The 22,554-nt window shown below is 39.2% G+C and overlaps 1 protein-coding gene across 1 annotated transcript in view; it reads right to left on the reverse strand.

Moving 5' to 3' along the window:
* The window catches only part of LOC105446577, a 57,462-nt gene extending 35,360 nt beyond the window's left edge, over positions 1 to 22,102 (reverse strand). The window contains exons 1-2 of the mRNA XM_030984992.1: positions 21,762 to 22,102; positions 8,683 to 8,704 (exon numbers count right to left, since the gene is read on the reverse strand). The gene's annotated coding sequence lies outside the window, so the exon portion shown is untranslated. The remainder of the gene's footprint in view (positions 1 to 8,682; positions 8,705 to 21,761) is intronic.
* Between the last annotated feature and the right edge of the window lie 452 nt (positions 22,103 to 22,554).

Below are 22,554 nucleotides of genomic sequence, written 5' to 3' on the forward strand. Positions count from 1 at the left end.
GAAGAAGAAGAAAAGAGGGAAACGGGGGAAGGGCTGAGGACTCTTGTCCCCCTCCCCCCCCCCCCCCCCCCCGCCAAAAAATAAATCAGAGAGAGAGAGAAGGGAAAGGGAAAGGGAAAGGGAAGATAAAAGGAAAGAAAGAAGAGGAAGAAGAAGAAAAGAGGGAAACGGGGGCAAAGGGCTTTTGCCTCCCCCCCCCCTGCCAAAAAAATAAATGAGAGAGAGAAGGGAAAGGGAGAGGGAAAGAAAATATAAAAGGAAAGAAAGAAGAGAATAAGAATGAAAGAGGGAAACGGGGGAAGGGCGAAGGGCTCTTGCCTCCTCCCTCCCCCCCCCCCCTCCCGCAAAAAAAATTAAGAGAGAGAGAGAAGGGAAAGGTAAAGGGAAAGAGAAGATAAAAGGAAAGAAAGAAGAGGAAGAAGAAGAAAAGAGGGAAACGGGGTAAGGGTGAAGGACTCTTGCCCCCCTCCCCCCCCCCCCCGCCAAAAAATAAATCAGAGAGAGAGAGAAGGGAAAGGGAAAGGGAAAGAGAAGATAAAAGGAAAGAAAGAAGAGGAAGAAGAAGAAAAGAGGGAAACGGGCGCAAAGGGCTTTAGCCTCGTCCCCCCCCCCGCCAAAAAATAAATAAGAGAGAGAGAGAGAAGGAAAGGGAAAGAGAAGAAAGAAAGAGAAAAACGAAAAAGAGGGAGAATAGGAAAGAAAGGAAAAGAAAGAAAAGAAAGGAGGCAAGAGCCCTTTGGCCCTGTTTCCCTCTTTTCTTATTCTTATTCTTATTTCTTATTCCTCTTCTTTCTTTCCTTTTATATTTTCTTTCCCTTTCCCTTCTCTCTCTTATTTATTTTTGGCGGGGGTGGGGAGGGAGGAGGCAAGAGCCCTTCGCCCTTTCCCCGTTTCCCTCTTTCCTTCTTATTTCTCTTCTTTCTTTCCTTTTATATTTTCTTTCCCTTTCCCTTCTCTCTCTTATTTATTTTTGGCGGGGGGGGGGGAGGAGGCAAGAGCCCTTCGCCCTTCCCCCGTTTCCCTCTTTCCTTCTTATTCCTCTTCTTTCTTTCCCTTTCCCTTCTCTCTCTCTCTCTCTCTCTCTCTCTCTCATTTATTTTTTTGGCGGGGGGGGGGGAGGTAAGAGCCTTTCGCCCTTCCCCCGTTTCCCTCTTTCCTTCTTCCTCTTCTTTCTTTCCTTTTATATTTTCTTTCCCTTTCCCTTCTCTCTCTTATTTATTTTTGGCGGGGGGGGGAGGAGGCAAGAGCCCTTCGCCCTTCCCCCGTTTCCCTCTTTCCTTCTTATTCCTCTTCTTTCTTTCCCTTTCCCTTCTCTCTCTCTCTCTCTCTCTCTCTCTCATTTATTTTTTTGGCGGGGGGGGGGGAGGTAAGAGCCTTTCGCCCTTCCCCCGTTTCCCTCTTTCCTTCTTCCTCTTCTTTCTTTCCTTTTATATTTTCTTTCCCTTTCCCTTTCCCTTCTCTCTCTCTCTCTTATTTATTTTTTGGCGGGGTGGGGTGAGGAGGCAAGAGCCCTTCGCCCCCCCCCCGTTTCCCTCTTTTCTTCTTATTATTCTTTCTTTCCTTTTATCTTCCCTTTCCCTTTCCCTTTTTTCCTTCTCTCTGTCTCCCCCATCAACATAGTAACAACGAAAGAGACCACTCTGTAATCAAGACCATTCCATTTTATTTAATACATTTTCGATATACTTAAATTGGCAACTATTACCTTCTGTCCCAGATCCTCATTTTAAACGACTGATGTGAAAGACTAGTCGACGCGCCCTTTCGAGAAAAGCCCCCCCCCCCCCCGCTTTTATCGAAAGGGTGTGTTAAAACGGTACTCCGCTCTCAACGCACCCTTTCGAGAAAGCCCCCCTTCTTTTATCGAATGGGTGCGTTGAGCACACCACACCGCGCCGCACCGCACCGCACCCTTTCGATGAAAGCCCTTAATTAGTGGCCAAGGTGAGGTTTCTGTCCTTCCAGATATTTGACAGTGTTGAGGCCGATGTTTTAGCCATGGCCAGTTGTCTCTTGATAGATACCGAGCTTCCACCCTCCTTGACAACCATTGACCCAAGAACATTATATAAACTTGTCCACTTGATCAACTTCTTCTCCACCAACCACCATGCTCTGTTGCATGTAGTTAATTTCCACCAATCATAATCTTGGTCTTTTTCACATTGAGGTAGGGTCTAAATTATTCACTTGCATCATTCACTCTTTTTTAAGAAGTTCTAGTAGTTCTTCTGATGTTCTTGTTATAAGTGTTCCCAGTGGTATAATGAGCAAAAACACTTAGAGGGGCAGAAAAAAAATCTGCATCACCACTACTCATACATGTACATGCAGGCCTCGCGGAACGTTTTTTAAAGCGGGGTGGGGGAGCGAAAGTATTTATGATCAGGAAGAGAGGAGCGCAAATTGGCGTGGGGTCCAGGGGGCAGGGCCCCCGGAAGCTCGGGGGTTGTAGGCAGCTAATATTTGTCAGATAAGCATCCATGCAGGGGCCTGCCTTAGGGCCCTAGGTGGGGTTCAAGGGGCCCAGCCCCCGGAAGCTCAGGGGTTTTAGGCATTTAATAACGGTCAGATGAGCATATTTTGATACCTCATTTCAGCTCGGGTCACTTTCTTTCTTTCTAGTTCTCTTCAACATACTTTATACAAAAAGTGAGGGGGGCTCGAGTCCCCTGAGCCCCGCGGTTCTGCGGACCCTGACATGTAGGATTTTAAATAAATCATGTCATTTCAGCAACATTTGTAAATCACTGGTATCGAATATGAAGAAAAAACAGTTTGAATTTTATTTGGGGGGTCAACTGTCCCCAAGCAGTATACGTTTTTACACAATATTACTTCTTTCACCTTGCCTTTATATCTTCATCCTCTGTTAAAATTTTCCCATTTTCATCCTTCAAGACATATAAGTTTGGTGTAGGTTTCTTGGTCAGTGACTTGATGTGTTAAACATGTCTCTAGTGTTGCTGACTACAGTTGATCAACATCATAATATGCGCGAGTCTGTAGGATGATTGGGTGTTCAGAAATAGGCAAAAGCACAAGCTGGTCATTATCGTCAAGATGAGGTTCCTGTTGAAGTGATTCCAGGCAGTGATGTCATGCCAAGGAAAGGTCTGTCCACAACATAATTATGAAGAAGCAGGCAACGTCATAGTACAGCAAGCGATTCGAATTGCTGCTAATGAGAAGAGGTATGTTAGGGTCCTAGTGGATGACACAGACGTCTACGCACTACTTTTGCATCATTATCTAGATGACGGACTTATAAAACGCCAATGACCATGGAGACGTCCATCACAGATCGAACTGTTATTGATGTTCCTGCCACTGTAGACAAGTTAGGAGATATCATTCCATCGATGTTGGCAGGACATGCGTTGACGGGATGCGACACTCTTGGGGCATACTTTGGCATTGGATAGGGTACAATGCTGAAAGTGATGAAGCAGAAAATTTGACTCCCTTAGGACTCAGTTGGCAATGTTGATGCAGCATGGTCATATGTCATCACTCAACCTGCTCAATGCTTTGCTTCATGTTATGGACAGTCAACAACCAGCTCAATGTCAGAGGCTCGTATCAACGTGTGGCTATCAAGGGTCCGAAGACTAGGAGCTACAATTACCCCTAAACCTTGCCTCGCTACCTCAAACTACTGAAGCGTTTGTAAAAAAATGTTAAGAGAGCTCATTTGCAAACATGTGTGTGGAAGCACGCCTTACGACCTCACTTCGAACACATTAGTTTTGAATATTTTTGCAGAATTAAGTGTTAAATGACACCCTCTTCCGCGTGGAATATTTTACGGTTCCCAACACTTTAGAGGGCTTTTAAACAAATTTCAAAATTTTGAAGCAAACTTATAAACGGATATAGTCCTGTATCGTATTGGTAGTTCGTAATTTTTAGGTTCATATAAAAGAATCTAGTACCTTAGAATACAAATCTAGTTTCTTAACGCTGTCACTGAAAACGGGCATTTATCATCGTATGCCACCTCATATCTATTCGACAGAGAGCATAAACTTCAATCGTGTTTTCTTCGAGTATTAATTTACAAAATAAAAATAAATGTGCAGCACAACTTTTAGTCACTGTATCCAGTGCATCTGACTTATGACATATGCTAATCTCATGTTAGAAATTGGTATTTGGCCATCCTTTTTAACTATGCAAGTTAATGTGTCTATAGAGGGCGCCATTCCGAATTATGCAAATTTACATATCAATTGTGATCATACAACATCGCAATTTTTATTTAGTGATGATTCTAGAAAAAAATCAAGATATTTGACTGGCATTTAATGTAGTAAAACGCTGTTAACACTTTTTATATCATTAATTTGGGTTAAAAAGGGGATTTTGGCGGCCATTTTGTATGACGTCACATATCTCAAATTGCTCAATGCTGACAGAGTGTCAGCAATCGGATTCTTCAAATTGATGGTCTCAGGAACTATAATCCAAAAAAAAACTAGATGGAATTTTGACTGCGCGCAGTCGAAAATGATGCCTCCGCCATAGAGCAATTTAAACAAGTTTGGAGTTTAAATTTCCAGTGGTTCTTGAGATATCATAATAACAATCTCAATGTATGGAATTTCATAAGTTGACCTCTGTGACCCTTGACCTTTGACCTACGTGCTCCAAAATCTAATCAGATTGTCTTCCTATGGTGATACACACTATCATTAAGTTTGAAGTTTAAATCTCCAGTGGTTCTTGAGATATTATGATATGGTGATACATACTATCATTAAGTTTGAAGTTTAAATCTCCAGTGGTTCTTGAGATATCATGATAACAATCTCAATGTATGGAATTTCATAAGTTGACCTCTGTGACCCTTGACCTTTGACCTACGTGCTCCAAAATGTAATCAGATTGTTTTCCTATAGTGATACACACTATCACTAAGTTTGAAGTTTAAATCTCCAGTGGTTCTTGAGATATCATGATAACAATCTCAATGTATGGAATTTCATAAGTTGACCTCTGTGACCCTTGACCTTTGACATACGTGCTCCAAAATATAATCAGATCGTCTTCCTATGGTGATACATACTATCCTTAAGTTTGAAGTTTAAATCTCAAATGGTTCTTGAGATATCGCGCTAACAAACTCAATACAAGGAATTTCATAAGTTGACCTCTGTGACCTGTGACCTTTGACCTACGTACTCCAAAATCTAATCAGATCGTCTTCCTATGGTGATAAATACTATTCCCGAGTTTAAATCTTAAATGGTTCTTGAGATATTGTGATAACGGTCAAACGGGACGGACGTACGGACGTACGGACGGACAACCCGAAAACATGATGCCTCCGGCACCACCTTCGATGGCGGAGGCATAAAAAACTATAGACCCTAAAACAAGGTATATCGAGATGGCTGCCGGACTATACTGTGATGTAGCTGAAAGTCTGCAATTTCTTATCATATGATCGGTTTTTCTGAATGATTTGTGAAACACATGAGAAAATAGCTGTGACGGTGATCCAAGTAATTTCCATCGCCACCGCTGCACGCCACTGCATTGGGCCAATTTGGGTCATTTGGAATTTAAAGGAGTCACACCAAGAAGCAAAAGTGTATTGAATTGATGCAAAATTCATATCATTGCGAAGGGGAAGTCTTACTGATCAAATACAACAAATTTCCTCTTCAAAATATGTTTGGGGCCCGCAGAAATCAACTTTAAAAAATGTTAGTTTTGAGATCCAGATTTACTGCCTTCAGCAGTCCTTCGTATGACGTCACTGTTGTGACGTCACACCCTGGACTATGCGGCCGGTGCCGAGCTGTTTGTCCAGGGTGTGACGTCACTATTCAGAGCTCGCTACGCTCGTGTGTTTGGCTTACGTCCGGGGGCGCTTGGGGGTCTAAGAAGGGTCTTGAAAAATTGCATTTTACGCCTTTCCATGATATCTATATGACTTCTCAGCAAATTATTCGTGTTTGTCAAGAGAAAACCTTTCCATCCATATGTAATTTGTTCTAATTATCAGTTGTTAGTAAATTTTCTTTGTGTAGCTCCTTTAAGGTTAACATATGAAAAACTTTCGTTCATCTGCTCCTCACGCATCGCACCGTGAGCTACAACACGTGAAATTCCTTACCATTTCATGCATTACCTACGCTAAATCACAGCAACAGCCTAACTGAACCCACTTTTAATACCGTCTCGGCCTGAATTTTAAAGTTCAATGTTTTCTCTTTAAGATGATATAAATTTGAAATAATTTCATTCGTGAGGAAAGGTTGCACTTTTTGCTTTAAAATGTTAAAAAAAAACCTTTCACGACACTTTCTCTATGGAGGTCAACGGATTTTCGCCCAAAATCCGTCAACTCTCCATACTTATCTTGGCTGTATAACTGATTCGATCGGCGAATTGCACCATCTCGCATATCAAATTGAAGCAGAGGTTTCAAAGATTCCAGTAATGTATCATACATTTTGATTGGATAAGAGGAAAAGGTTGCACTTTTGCATCCAATGATTTGCTGTCTCTCATGTATGCTCCTTTTCGCGCAAGAGCATGGCATAATGCCACACTACACGAGTTCCATAGACGTACACATTAGCGTGCGAACTTTTGCGTTGCATGTGATTTGAAACAGCACGTCTCCTCTCGGAATGTTCTTCGAACTTGTCCATTTTGTGTAGTTATTTCTTTCAATATGTGAGTTTTAACCTTAAATATAGAAAGAAGAAGACATGTAGACTGTAGTAATGATAATTAAATGGTGATACATCATGGATTTGTTGTGTAATTTGCCAGTGACCATGAAGAAACACAAAGGATTTTTTAAAATTGTTCGTCGTAAACCTCAGACCCTGAGAGAGGAATGTTCCATTTGATTGTGGGGTTAGATATATAATTAGTGAACTCCTTGATATTGAATTATCGATATGAATTCAATCTTCAACAGTTTTAAAGTCTTGTTATTGTTTTTGTGTCGTCTTAGAGTTTCATTAAAAGACACAAACATGCAAATGAAATCGTCCTTGTTTTATGTTCATGTTATGAACAAGACCCATTCTCCCTATTTTGTCATAATGGACGCACCCAGTGATCTGTGTTACGCGCCAGTGCACCCTGCGGGACTTGGTGCGAAGCTCTGTGCAGAGTTGACCGAGCCGGTGAGCAATCCATTTTATGAACGAATTGGCCCCCAAAGTTTTCCATATGTATTTGGTGTAAATATGATCTATAAATATATGATTTAAAAAATGCCTAAAAAATAAACAGTTTGACTTTCCTAATTTGCATAATGAGTGCGCGAATATATAATTAGCTGAAATGACCTAATTTGCATATTTGATGAATATATATGATTTTTTTTTCTTTCAAATAAAATATATTTCCATACCTGTCTGATAAACATAGGTTTCACTGATGTATCATGATCGGTTTTGATTGATTACATATGCACATATCAATTAGGCGGACTTAGTTATTTTCACAACTTTTTCATATCTGCAGATTCGCAAAAATGGCAAAAATGATTTATTTTGTTGGCTTCTGTTTTCAAAACTGTAATAGATATATGAATTTTCATTTTTGTGTTTTTTACCACAAAGATGATATTTTATTGTCTAATAATTTAATTTATTATTTGTGTCCAAGAAAGTGATGAATTATTAAGTTGTCAAATTTGGCGAATTTTGCCATTTTTGCCAATTTGACCATTTCTGGCAGGTTTTTCGGTAATTTTGCGATATCAAAAAAATGATATAAAATCACAACGCATTGACCGATTTCAATTCTTTTTTTTTTTTGAAGCTTTCATAAAGCTTGATCATTTGCAATCATCAAATAACATGTGTTTGCTGTACTTATTTTTGGTGTGCTATATATATCTGGTCATAAATAAGAAGAAATTAAAAATATATAAAAATACACATACACACACACACATACACACACACACACAATAGCACAGCCCCACACACCCATACACACACACAAATGTTTGTACCCCTTATTCTGGAAAATATTGTTTTGTAAAATGTTTGGGATTTTATAGCACATAACCAAAAGAAAAAGTAGAAAAGACCCCCCCCCCCTTTTTTTTTGGGGGGGGGGGGGGGGTACTAATGTTGTTAAGACAACAAACCCCACCCACCCCCTCCCAAATACTCCTCTCAAAACCTTTGTAGAGGAGCTGTCAGGGATGAAGTTACATGACTTTGTATCTGAGTAACCTCATTTAATGCTTTATTGGATTTCTACTCACAAAAGAAAATTCCTCTTTTGATTAAGTGTTAGAATTAACTTATTCTTTTCCTTCCCAATACTCTTATCAAGTAATGGTCTTAAGTGCAGGGTGAAGTGGTCTCTTGCCATTATTTTTCGGAATGGTTTTATGCATGTTAACAGAATTCTACGTTTCGACTCTTACATTGTAATTGACATTAATAAATACTGTTATTATATATAATGATGACTCTAATTTGAATTATGAACTAACAATAAAGAAAAAATAAAACAAAGATCACCGAGATTGGCAGAGGTGATGTTTTGAATCCAAGAAAAACCTCTCCCCCTTTAATTGACAATATGGACCTAACCAAGATAGATATATGTTTCATTTTACAAAGCTAAAAATTATCCTTTGATATACATTGTGAGGGCTTAATTTATAAATGTGTTGAAATGAATTGTACTCACGGTCATCGTCTTCTCTCTCCGCCTGTGAATGGGAATAAAACGAAAAGAAAAGGATGAGGAAAATACAGAATAAACCAAACCAGAATATATTATTAAAACATAATTCAAACTGCAGTCTTTGTAATCAGATGCTCTCCATTACAGTGGCGTAACGTCAATCAAGCTATTGTGGAGGTACTTTCATTGGGGAAGAGGAAAAAATTATCTACTACTAAACAAGGACTAGTTTCAACAACAACAAAAATCAAGTTTTATTTGTTCCACATTTTACAAAAAATATAGATATACAATATTTGTTGTCAAAAGGGCCGCCATTTTGGATGGTTCCTCCGCTTTAGGGCTTAGGTACAAGTGGGGAGGGGAGCATAGGGGGCATTTGCCCCAGGAATCGTATCATGAAGGAAACATGAAAAGAAAGAAGCGGGTAAAAGGACAGAAAAAAGAAAGAGAAAAATGAAAAATGAGAAATAAGAAATGAGACGATGGGATCCCTTCCACACTTTAACGTTTTATTTCTTGCAAATTGTTTTCTAAAAGTATCTGATTTATTCAATAATTTCCTCGGAACGTTCATGTATCAGCTAAGTAAGGATGATTTGCCCAATATATTCTCTCCTATGTTCGCTTTAAACAGCGTTATTCACTCCTATCCCACAATGGTTTGGATTCGGAGGTTAAGGAAGCACCATCGTTAAATTGCTTTAAACACAAACTTCGAGTTTTTCTTTTACATTCTTACATCAAATATAATGTGCTTGCCCTCCCCACTTATTTCTTTTTCAATGATAATCTTAACTATTAATCAATGATGCATGTTCCGTTTTTTTTAATGTATATAAACAAATTACATTATGCTATTTGCTAACCTAAATTGCTCAGGTGATTACGCATTTTGACTACGCATGTTAACCAGGTGACTCTGTCCTGGGTATTGGTGCTAGTACATTATTTTGTATTTTGTATTTTTCTGATTGTTCGAGAACGCATATGGATGGCGCCCCGCCGCTCGATGACTTTTTTCTTTCGAGTCTTGCGCATCTTTTAATTTGTTTGGTTGAAAAATCGGACTACAGTTACAAGGTCATGTGAAAATCGCTCATTTTCGTGATTTGTGTACAAAACATATGGAAATGTAATTTTTCCTAAAAATTGATCCAACATTGGTTATTGGGTCTTGTTTAATGTTTAGGTGGTAGTTTTGGGAGTCATAATAGTTGAATTGTAGTTAGAAATGAAATAAAACAACAAAAACAATAAAATACATATTAGTTTAAAAAAAACAATGAAATACATAAGAAATTATCAAAACAAGGAATAAGCTGGCTCTTCCAAATTTGTTTTCGTATTATTATTCCAAATGGTCTAAGGAATATATGTAGTGAAAAAGAATGCTTAAATATGAATAGTATATGATTTATGGGTAAAAAATTATTTGCATAAATTGCCATAAATATGCAAATGAGTGTATTTTTCAAAAAATTGAAATTTATTATTTTTTCCATATATTTCCCTCCAAAGGGATTTTATTGATTTTCATTTGAAACAAATTAACAAATATATATTCAAGGTAATTTACATTTATAACATAAATAAAATTGGCTTCTCAAGATTCAAGTATTGTTGAAATCATTTTATGTAAACAAACTTCTGAATTGAAACCATTTTCTTGTGAATTTATTATTTCTACAATTCGAATTTGCAATATCCTTTTCGTTTTTGAAGTAATTCATAAACGAAACTCTAATACATGTATTATCAAAGTCGGGCAATTGTTTCTCTATTTTGCAAGTATACACCATCTGACGCATCACAATCAGTATACAATTCCATGCATAATTATTTGAACCTCTTAAACCAAATAATTTATCTTGTAATGAAAATGTTAATTTATTTCCGGTTCCAGTATAAATCCAGTGCTCTACCTATCCCACATATGTTTAACACGCGTACAATCACTTAGCTAATGTATAACTGTTTCAATCTGTTCATTCCAAAATGTACATTCTTTTCTTGGGACTAAATTAATATTAAACAGTAGATCGTTCGTATATAATATGGGTTGCAAAACTTTAAACTGAAACCATCGTAAGCCCACATCAATGCTACAATTAAATCCAATAGAACAATATGTTTCCAAACTCGTATCATTCATGTCGAAAATGCATTTCCATTTAAGAAAACATTTACATAGTCCTATTCTTCTCTTTAATAAAATTGCATAGATATGTGAACATCCTTTAATGCGTTTCATAACAAATGCCATTGTATCTTGGAAAAGAGGTTGTGGCACCTTGTTAAAAATAGTACAATTATTAAACCCTTCTCTAATTGCATCGCATAATCCACGATAAAAAAGAAAATTTATTTGAATATTGAAATTGAAATGATCATAGTATTCTATACACTTCACTTATCATGCGTGCAAATTTTCGCGGAGATCGACCGTTTCACGGCGGGCCCATAATGCCCCCCCCCCCCCGGTGGTGGGGGGGGGGGTTAAAGGGACTTCGGTTAAAGGGACTTTAGGGTTAAAGGGACTTGGAAACATTGTTCAGATGAGAGAAAATTATGCTAAGGTAGTGACTTTAATGCTAGATGAACACCTAAAATAATCTGAAAAATTGAGTGAAAACAAACCATTATTATGATAGAAATTTGGAAAAACTGATCTGATCGATTCCTTAATTCTCCCAACTATATTATCAAAATGTAATTATATTTAAGTTGAATTTAAATCGTCACTAAGCAATGAATTGGCTCTATATACCATTCCAGACGTTTAAGTGTTGACAGATTTTAAAAATCCTGTCTTAAGTCTTATTTTAATGGAAAAACGGTTGGGAAAATTCAAAAATGGTTAGGAGAATTTACTGTTAGAGGGTGTCGCACAGTGATGCCTTTAAATAAAACAATGAATATCTTTGTGGTTTGAGAATTTGTTCAGGATTTGTTGAATGTTAGAAGGTGAATACAGAAGAAGGAATATGATGAGTAACATTTCATACAAAAATTACGCAGTTTTTTCATCAACCTTCAACAATACTGAGTCACTTCAAATTCTCCCCTCTAAATTACGTCTTTCTCTACTGCTACGGTTTTTTCATCTACAATACATATTTTTACAGGAACCTATGTATAACATACAAGCACTGCTTTTTAATAGGTTTCTCATATTCTTCTATTATATGAATTGAGAATCATTGAGAAGTGCGCATTTATACTACATGTATCGTATAATTTTTTGTAAAATGTGGAACAATTAAAACTTGAAATATAAGCATACAAATCTGCAAACCAATCAAAAGAAAATTGAGCAAAATCTGAGAAGTAATAAGAAAGTTATGAATTTTAAATGTCATGAAAAACTTTGAACATCACAAGACAAATTGGCAACTGACTCCTGAGTCTGTGACGTCATTTCCTCACTATCCACTATTAAAATTGTTTTCTTTATATTCATGATATAAATTTCCTATTTTCCCCTTAAGAATCTTATTTCTTCACACCAGCATCCAAGTTAGATTGATAGTAATATGTTTTTGTGTGGATGCACTAATAAAGCGTAATTTGTTTCAGTTAAATCATGACAAATTTGAGTTTTGATAAACTATTAATATAAAATTAAATAATTGTAAGTATACTATATTCAGAAGATAGTATCAGTTCTTCAAAGTTCATAAAAGATTTGTGAAATGTTATGCACGCAATATGATACGAATCATATAACCTGAGCAAAGGCATGGCTAAATCCTGTTTTGGGGGATAACAAATAAATTAATGGGATGAAAATATATAAAGCAATTGATAAATAGTGAGGACATGACGTCACAAACTGATAACCAAATGACGATGTGTGTAGTGATTTCCATCGTTCCATGGTTTTACATACTTTTTCATAAATTCATAACTTTCTTATTATTTTGTCCTGCTTCTATTGTAAGTATTTTTTTTTGGAGTCGACTTGCCCTTTAAACGAGCAATACCACTTGTATGGGTCAATAGTTTAAAATAAGAATTTATGCATGGTTATACTAGACAAGAAAATGAAAACAAGGTTTCTTATCTGTTGCAAATAATGTAAAACATGTTGCTGGGCGTCCAAATGTAATCTTCGGCTGGTAGCAAGTAAGCAGGGTGGGGGGGGGGGTGCATGGTAACGTTGGTGTGGTGGAGATCAAAATTGAATAGGCTATATTCTGGACTATAGTAATGATACCGCAAGATGACATAGTTTTACAATTTTCAATTTCTGGACTAACATGAGGGTTGTTTTACAATCAGGGTACACACTTTGTCTCACTTGGGGTGAAAAAAAAAGTTCCTTTGATTCTTCTGAATTTTTGTTTTTTTGTTGTATATAAGTTTCTGGTAAAGTCTGTAAAATATCAGGGCTACAAGTGTCAAACTTTTTTTGTTCAAGTATTAAACCTGTCCTTAATGAACAAAATAGGGTCAAGAGTCACCTGATGACATTATGCAGGAAGAAAATATTTATTGTTTCTTTGGGTAAATGTGAATGACATAGTTTGATAGCTTGATGATATGGAGTCAGGATACAACTCAATTTTTCAAGTGCAAAATGGTTTTATTCATGTAAAACTCAGTTATGCATCTTTTCATACCACAAAATGATGGCCTGACAGCATGACGTTACTAATTAAAAAAAGTACACAGAGCAGTTCGACCCTATATTCTGTACTGCACAGCTACTTATTGTAAGGGTGCTTTTGCATACCAACTTCCAGAATAAAAGGATAGATGGTTCTTGAGATATGTGGCGTCAAAAATTCGTTCGGAGACAATATTTAGTTCGGAGAGGACATTTTTTTTTCGGACATGCAGTTGGAACTGCCTGCTACAATTGTGATTCATTATTTCATGGCATAAATGAAACTGGATAAAATTATGTAGGGTTGATTAGAACATATTTTATCCCTGTTAGCACCCATTTATGATCTGCATATAGATCTTCAATCACCCATCGTAGATCTTCTCCCTCACTTTATGACTTACCGGTACTAAAAACTGGATTCACATTGTACTAAATATTGTCAATATGCAGTTTTCAAGAAAATTGCGAAATAACTTCAACTTGCTCTAAAATTACGATCCTTATGCCTACGTCAATGGAACTTTGACCCCGTTCTCACTCACTTTGAAGGTGGTCTTAGTTAGACCGCTCCAGACCGCTCCAAAGGAACGGGTCTTGAGGAACGGTTTGCGAGCGTTCACACTCCGAGCAGTTTTTATGGCTCAAACCGCTCCACGAGTCAAAGTGGTCTTGTTGCTATGGCAGCTCAGGTAGGCGGGTCATTTTTTTCGCGCGCGGAATCCAAACCCTATGTCACCTGATGTCCCGTTCGCGCGACGCGTCCCGTATACACATGTATATGTGTAGTGCCTGCCCGATCGCTCATCGCGCGGAACGTCACTTCCGTTCAAAGTACGCTTTCCGTTCACATTGCACGTTAGAGCGCTCTGGAGCGCTCTTAATAAGACCCGCTCCTCAAGACCACCTCGGAAGGTGGACTTCTGGAGCGGTCCAGAAGTCCGCTTCCTGGACCACTTTGAGCGTTCTCACTCACCTAAGAACCGCTCCTGAGGAGCGGGTCTTGGTTAGAGCGCTCCAGAGCGCTCCAACAAAGTGAGTGAGAACGGGGTCTTAATGGCAGACACATACGTGACAACTGTCTGCTAAGTTTGGTAAAATTCGATTATGTCAGCGCAAAGTTATCGCCCAAAATAATGAATTTACTATGAATTACGTAATAGCGCGTTTAATGCGTGCAGTACATTGCGCGCAGATGAAAATGGTGTCAAACTGACCGCAATGAAGTGCCCTTTCGAATAATACCAAGCAGGGGCGGATCAAGCCGGCGTCGAGGGGGGGGGGCCAATTTGTGAGAAAATATTGAGCGGCGCGTCAGCGCCGCGTTCCGCGCTTGCGCGGACAGGGGGAGTCTGAGGGGGGATGTGTCCCTCTGAAAAGCTGAAGAAAAATCGAATTTGTAAACTCAATTTGTGCGATTTGGTGTATACTTTTTGCCAGGATATCATTTAAAATCTGTGACTTTTTCCAGCATAAATTTATGATAGGAGGAAAAGACTGGAAACACAAGAATCGGGACTATGTGTACAGTCCGCATAGTACCCCGTTGTGACAAAAAGTCTTTAGAACACTGGTATTCATGGCACCAGTACCTCTAGCCAGGCGCGTACGCAGGGGGGGGGGGGGGGGGGGTTAACCCCCCACCTCCCTTTAGTTGTTTTTGTATGTGTTTATTTTAGAACAACCCCCCCCCCCCCCCCCCGCTTATTCAGCGGCTTGCTGAGTCGTTGCGAAATTTTTGGCCCGATTTCAAAATGTTAACCCCCCCCCCCCTTGGAAAAATCCTGCGTACGCCACTGCCTCTAGGTGTAAGTGTTTAATATTGATATATGTATAACTTAACACAGCAATGATTCCCTCATCAAGATCAAGAGTCCATAAAGTATATCTTTTATCCTTTTTCTTGCATTTCTAAACAAGATCTTCAATTGCAACAATGTTGATAACCACAATTGACACGGTACAGATTCCTAATACCTCGGGTATTACTTGATTGTCAAAATCAGTCAGTACAAGACTAGTGCAGCAGTTGTGATGGGCAGACAGCAATGACTAGTCTTGATTCGGGCTGCAGCTTTAACACCTTACATCAGGCCCCGGTGAACGTTTTTCAAAGTAGGGGGGGGGGGCTAAAGTATTTATGAACAGGTAGAGTGTAGCGTAAAGTTGGCGTAGGGTCCAAGGGGCGGTGCCCCTGGAAGCTCGAAGGTTTGAGCAGGCCAGGGGCAAATGAGGTCATTCAAAGGGCAAAGGGTGTGGGGGCATCAACAATAAAGGGCACTTTCCGGGAGAAAGGGGCACCTACTAAGGGAAACCTCAAAGCGAAAATTTACATTTTTTTTAGACATTGGTATATACCCATACAATGTGATTACATGGATGATTTCAATGTCTGTTACTCTCTTAACATGGTCCATACTGTTCAAGCATCACACATTTACTTTGTAGTTGGTTTGTGATGGTAAGAATAATTTTTGCGAGCGAGCGAAGCGAGCGAGCAAAAAATTTGGATTTGTGAGGTCGCAGTAAAAAAAATTACATCTTATAAAGAAGAAAAAAAATCCTGATGGGGTTTTAAGCACAATCTAATCATGAAAGACTGAAAAGATCTTTAATATGAACCATAATTATATCAACTTTAAATACGAGCGAGCGTAGCGAGCCACACTTGGGTGAAATTAAAGAAAAGTTCCTCTTAATCCCTTTAGATTAGGAGCACTTTTTATGGGGAAAGGAAAAGGAGGCACATATCCAAAGGAAAAATGACACTTATTTAAAATGAAAAAGAGCACATGTCAAAGTAAAAAGGGGAATTACCAGAGGTGAAAATGGGGCACTCCTCGCACTTAATAAGAGGCACTCACCAGAGATGAAAATAGGCACTTATGACAACGGAAAAAGTGCAATTTTTAGAAGAAAAATGTCACTAATCTTAGATGAAAAGGGGCACTTATTACAGAGTTAAAGGGGGCACCTCTCAAATTTTAATAAGGGCATGCACTCATCGGAGATGAAAAGGGGCACGTATAAGAAAGAACCAAATCTCACGCACACATTATGCAAAAAAGGTGAGTAATTACGTCCTGCAGGACACAACACAAATCCCAGGTTGGTTTCCGGAAGCTGGAGAAGAATCCTTTTCGCATGATCGTATACTGATTTTAATTTTAAATGATTTACGCATCTATTCAATCTGTCCATATAGTGTAACAGTAACGACCCATCTGTGACACTAATAAACGATGTGCATGAGACTAATTTTATTCGGTATAATTTACATATAATAAATATTATAGGCAGATTGATTTTTTTTTTTAGACTGACAGGTCGTCTTCTGGGCACCTGTTCAACTGAATGCAGTGTTTTTACCCAGATTCTGGCGATAAAAATGAGTAATTTTCTGAATAAATCAGGCTTTTACGGAACTAATTTTATGAATCCGCGAACTGCCGAATTTGGAAGCTTTGCCGACATGCTTCACGATGCCTCCGTGTTATTACTTTTCGCATTTGCTATTTTTTCGTGCTTTTTTCCTTAATTACGTTTGCTAAGTCGCGCTTTTATGTAGATAATTTTTTTTCCGGGGCCTTACCCTTGGTTGGTTTCTTTCTATTTCTCTTTAAAACACTTTTTCAAATAAGAGGGGGGAGGGGGAGGCTCGAGCCCCGCCATACCGCGGACCCTGTACACTGTGTAACTGCATGATGATTTGACAGATGGACCTGAAGTTAACCGAGTCCTGAAATACTTTTGAACGTTGTAACTTGTACGCCCTAGTGTAGAAAGATCATCGGCATTTTGTTTCTATCATAATATATAGGCCTAAAACAAGAATTAGGGCTAGTTTTGACCTGAAAACAACAACCCAAAGCTCGGCGCATGTCCAGCTGAACCGCGGGAGCTTGGCCTGTATACGGATAGGTGAGGGCCCTGGGTCCACTCCTAACTCGTGTTTTAGCCCTTCTTTCTTCCCTTTTCCTTTCCTTTCCTTTCCTTTCCTTTTCTTTCATTTCCTTTCCTTTTTTTTCGGGAGGGGGGGGGGCCGGGCCCGTTGGCCCCCCCCCCCCCGTGGATCCGCGCCTGATACCAAGTATGGTATATGTTCACACACAAAATTGTGAGTTAATCGCATTTTAGACACCATATTATACTGTTTATGATTATGTTAGTATAGACGACCGTTAGTGCCACATCACCCGTCATTGCACGCATATCGTTGTGCCACGATTGCAGGTCTAGTTCATGTATTATTTCCTTAAGCTAACATCTCCCACCACTATTAAATGACATGTTTAAAGGTATAGACCAGTTCTGGTCATGCGATTGCATATAAGTATTGGTGTGTACTGCAAGGTTCTGGAATCATCAAAATGATAAGAAATTTGACCCAGTCTTGGTAAAGTTACAAGCACTGTACACAGAAAGATTATATGGGGCTACGCGATATCTATCCAGTCCGGATAGATATAATAATTTACAAAATATATCAATAGTAGGCGGTTTCCCGGCGGAATTTGTATCATCATGTATTATTCAAAACATATTCTTTCACATTATTGGTAATAACAGCTTCCATTTCATTTTTTTGAGAGGGGGGCGTTTCCAAAGCTGGTCTATACCTTTAAGGTAAATTCTTCTTTCCATTCTTATGGAACAAAGAACAAATCCACTTTGTACGAACTTCATTGACCAAAACTATTCCCCGTTTCCAATGCGTTTATTAATGGAATTCAATTAATACATATGTTAAAAGCTTATGACTCGAAATTGATTATATTGATATTTTAATTGTGCTCTGCCCAGTGCAAAAAAAAATATACTCTTTTGAAATTTGATGGTTTAGTTTAGGTTTTGAAGTTTATACGAATAAATCTATACGGACTAGCACAGTCGTATGCTTACAAGTCACGTAGGTCCATTATACGTTGCGCGTTTGCTATCCAAGACCGTTAGCGCTCAGCGCATCGTCCCAACCCCCCCCCCCCCCCCGCCAGGATTTCGTTAGATTTCTAAATCAGGGCAGGGGCGTCACTAAAGGGGGTGTGGTGGTGCGACACCCCCCACCTGTCAGGATATTGTCGGTAAAATTGCGCTGCCGTCGGGGAAAATGAGAAAAAGGGGGAGGGGAAAATGAGAGGGAAATGGAAAGAAAAGAAGAAAAAAAAAGGAAAAGAAAGGCAAGAAAGGGAAAAAAACAAAAACATTCTTTTAAATTTAGACAAGTCGAGAACGGTACAACGAATCGTCTTCTTTCTTTAAAAGTTTAATGAAACGTCAAAGCTTCCGCGCTTTGCGTGGGCGTTGGAAAACTGAATTCATTTGGCGAGAATAGTACAACGAATCGTGTTATTAATTTATCTATTAGTTTAATGAAACGTCAAAGCTTCCGAGCTTCGCGCGGGAGGGAGAAACAGACTTCAGACAGGGATTAAGAGTCGAGAACGGTACAACGAATCGTCTTCTTTCCGCTAATAATTTAATGAAACGTCAAAGATTCCGAGCCTCGCGCAGAAGGGGGGGGGGGGACATAATTCAGTCAAGGTTCGCGCGGGACCTCCCTGCACCCACCCCCTAAAGAGCGCTTTTCGCATGCTCACTACCGCCCCCCTAAAATAAAATCCCAGCTGCGCGCTTGCTATAATACTTGTTTTTTCTCAAAGTTTCACCTTAATATAATATCAGCAAAAGTAAATACATTTAGGGGCACTGGCGCCGCACTTTTTCCAATCACGCCGGAACGATAGATTGCTCAAAAAGGTTGCAAATGTATAGCTACGATGCTGACTAGTCTTGACGAAATAAACCGTATCTATGTGGTCGAGGAAAATGACCATGTGCGCATTCGCAAGTACTACAGATAGTTCGGAGGAAAAATAATTTAGCCCCAGCCCCGTGCTTATAGGCTTAAATTTGTAGACATTGGCATTAATATATGTGTCGGTAATTGGTGGCTAGTTTTGTCGGAATTCGGTAGCCTCCACATCCCCCAACCCCCCCCCCCCCCCCCAACAGAAAAAGGTCTAGCGACCCCCCTGAATAAGGGGAGTCGAATTTAGGCCTCCGTCGGGTGATCACAACTATTATTGAGCTCAGCTCTCCTTGAAATTTCCCTCCATAGAAGAAAGATGCTTAAACTTAATATGTCTATGGTTCTGAACGAAGACTACTTTCAGACGCTGGAATATGCCTGAGACCCCCCCCCCCCCCCCCCCCCGCGATGCCGTATATTAGAAGAAATGGTATTTAACTAAGATTGGAAACTTCCATAGTTCTGACTTAGTCCATGTTTACTGAAAAATGAATCATGGCCCTCGAAGTTGATTAGTTACATGTATTAAGATCAATATTAGAAAGAAAATTAATAAATTACATGAACTAGTGTAATAATAATAATAACAACATTTATAATGCGCACATATCCACCCCAAGAGATGCTCAATGCGCCTAACAGGGTAAATACATTAAACATAAGAAAGTACATGAAAAGTTACAGAGAACGAAAATAATTTAACATAATTAAATATAATTAAACAACGTGAATTACATCAGATTGTGAAATACACTACGTCTTAAACTAAGGAATTCAGACATTAAATAGTTTTTCAAGTTTTTTTGGCACAAATTTTGATTGACTGACATTTTGATTGAATGGGGTAGGGAGTTCCATAACCGGGGTGCAGCAGCTGTAAAAGCTTTGTCACCCCAACTCCTCTTTTTTCTTAAATGTATTAGATTCGTTGATTTGGAGGAACGAATACCTGCACGAGAACTTGAAGAGATATTAAGAAGAGAGGAAATATATTCAGGGACTAGAACTACTAGATTACGATATGGTAAGAGTGGCGATATCGGGTTTTTTGTTAATTTAATTAATTGTTAACCATTTTTCTTTTTGCCTTGAAACTTAAATTTGAGTCAATAAACACTTGTGTCTTTCTTAACTTGTGTACCTCCATCATAGTCATAAGGGACTTTTAGATTTGCACGTCGACAGCTTTGACTGCAACGTGTGACGTCATTTTAAGTCACTGCGCATGCGTTACGTCGTCTCAGTCGGCGATCGAGATAGCCTATAATCTAGGCGGAGTGCCGAGCTTTTTTCTTTGCTGCTAGACTAACCCTAAGCAGAACGTCTGATACGGCGAGACTACGAACCGTGAGTCGCGAAGCGGCTCACCGCCTATAATCACTGGTCGTATTCATGAGGTTTTTTCGCACGAAAAATTGCCACGGATTCATGGTCGATAATAAAAAAAAAAAAAACAACGACCAAAACTAGACCAGTGATTATAGGCGGTTCGCGGGGGGCGCGTTTCCGTTTTACACCCTGCCCTAGGCTTTTCGGCAAGAAATTACACGAAACATGCTGTATCCGAAGTCTAAGTTTGTTTATATCGACGTCAAGAATAGCGAAGCCAAAGCTTATGTACAATTTCAATTGGGGATGCGAGGGTCTTCTTGTTCAAGACGGTTTTCCCGATATATTATTGTTTTGTTATCGCTGGGCTAAATTTTGCGAGCTGATCACGCATCCTCACGCTCTTAGAGTATTGCGTATTAATGGATAAAAATAAATGATACGACTAGGAAGATCAACTAGTATAGAGAGTTAGCTAGCGCTACGTGACGTTTTCAGAGTTCTGGTGGTGTGCAGAGCGCCGAGGCAAGATGTGGACGACTAGACTCCGAATACCAGTCGGTTTGTAAAATTTTATTGGAGAAAAGCCTAGGGCAGGGTGTAAAACGGAAACGCGCTCGCGGCTCACGGTTCGTAGTCTCGCCGTATCAGACGTTCTGCTTAAGGTTAGTCTAGCAGCAAAGAAAAAGCTCGGCACTCCGCCTAGATTATAGGCTACGATCGAGAATGCGTCAACCTTGATTTTCCTAAATCTAGTACATACAGTACATACATACATGTTGATATTTAAGTAGCGCCTTTACATGCTCAAGGTACTAGTATGCCGCGTGCGCATAAAATATACAGTTCCTCAGGTAGACAAAGGAACATCCCTTCCCTGCTATTATGTAAAATGTGTAGAACAGGTGTCACATGCATATTCACCTGTTAAACACATTTTACATAGCAGTGAAGGGGTGTTCTTTTGTTGAAGGTAGAATGAGGAACTGTATATTTTGTCCTCTTTCTTTGTCCGTGATGTTCATAGTGTTACTTCCTGTATGCATGTATATCGTCGATTGCAATCTAAAGCATTTATAATTGTAGTCAACATGGGCAGTTAAGTACGTTGACACGCATGATCAGTCGGCGTTCGTCGTATTCTCGTCCACTCAATCTAAAAGTCCCTATCGATTTTGACGAAACGAACATAATTAATTGTAACAGAGATGATGAGTTAATTTTTTTGTAAAGAACCAAATTCCCCAGCTACGTCAGAACAATCCTGACGTAGTGATCGGGACTGAAGGCGGGGGCAGTCTCATACATTACTGAAAGTAAAATACAGCTTACCATTTTGTTTGAAGAAATAAACACTCGTGAAGAATGTTGCACATTATCGATCAAACTGGTTCATCTTTCCCAACTTCACGGCCCGAGACTCCGAGAATCCCAACACAATTAAGTCCAAATCCTTCGTTGGGCAAACATAATATGAGCGCGATGCAGGTGGTTATCATGGCATTGAAATATAAGAACCTCATAATCATTGAGTCATTTCAACACAAATAAATGAATACAGAATGCCTATCTGCTGAAGCATGTGCTGAAGTATCGTCCCGTGTTTCGTATAGGGCTTCGGGAATATCTCAAAACGTCCATGTAAGACTAGATCGCTGATCTCTAAATGAATTAAATGTCCGAGTCCGCCGAATATAGGTAATATACGCCAATAGCATGTAGCGCATGCGCATATAGCAACAACGTGCGGTGCATGCATATAATTATAGAGGCAGCCTCTGTCCCATTTCATATTTTAAACTTCATTCGATTACGAAAACGAAAGAAATTTGGTCAAGTTCGCATTAGCATAAGTATAGTTTGATTATTCTTGTGAATAGCCCGCGCTACGTTTTTTTCACAGTGGAGGTGGGGGGGGGGGGGAGGCACCAATACAAAAGAGCACTTTCTTGGAAAAGGGGGCACCTGCAAAGGGAAACCTCAAACCGCAAATATATACAATTTTTAGACATTGGTATACCTACATTGTAATTTCATTAACAGGGATGATTTAAATGTTTGGCTCTCTCCTTACATGGTCCAAGATACAGATCAAGCATCATACATGTACTTTGCAGCTGGGTGT

Source organism: Strongylocentrotus purpuratus, unplaced genomic scaffold (genome assembly GCF_000002235.5).
Source record: "Strongylocentrotus purpuratus isolate Spur 01 unplaced genomic scaffold, Spur_5.0 spur5_scaffold_14, whole genome shotgun sequence".
NCBI lineage: Eukaryota > Metazoa > Echinodermata > Echinoidea > Camarodonta > Strongylocentrotidae > Strongylocentrotus > Strongylocentrotus purpuratus.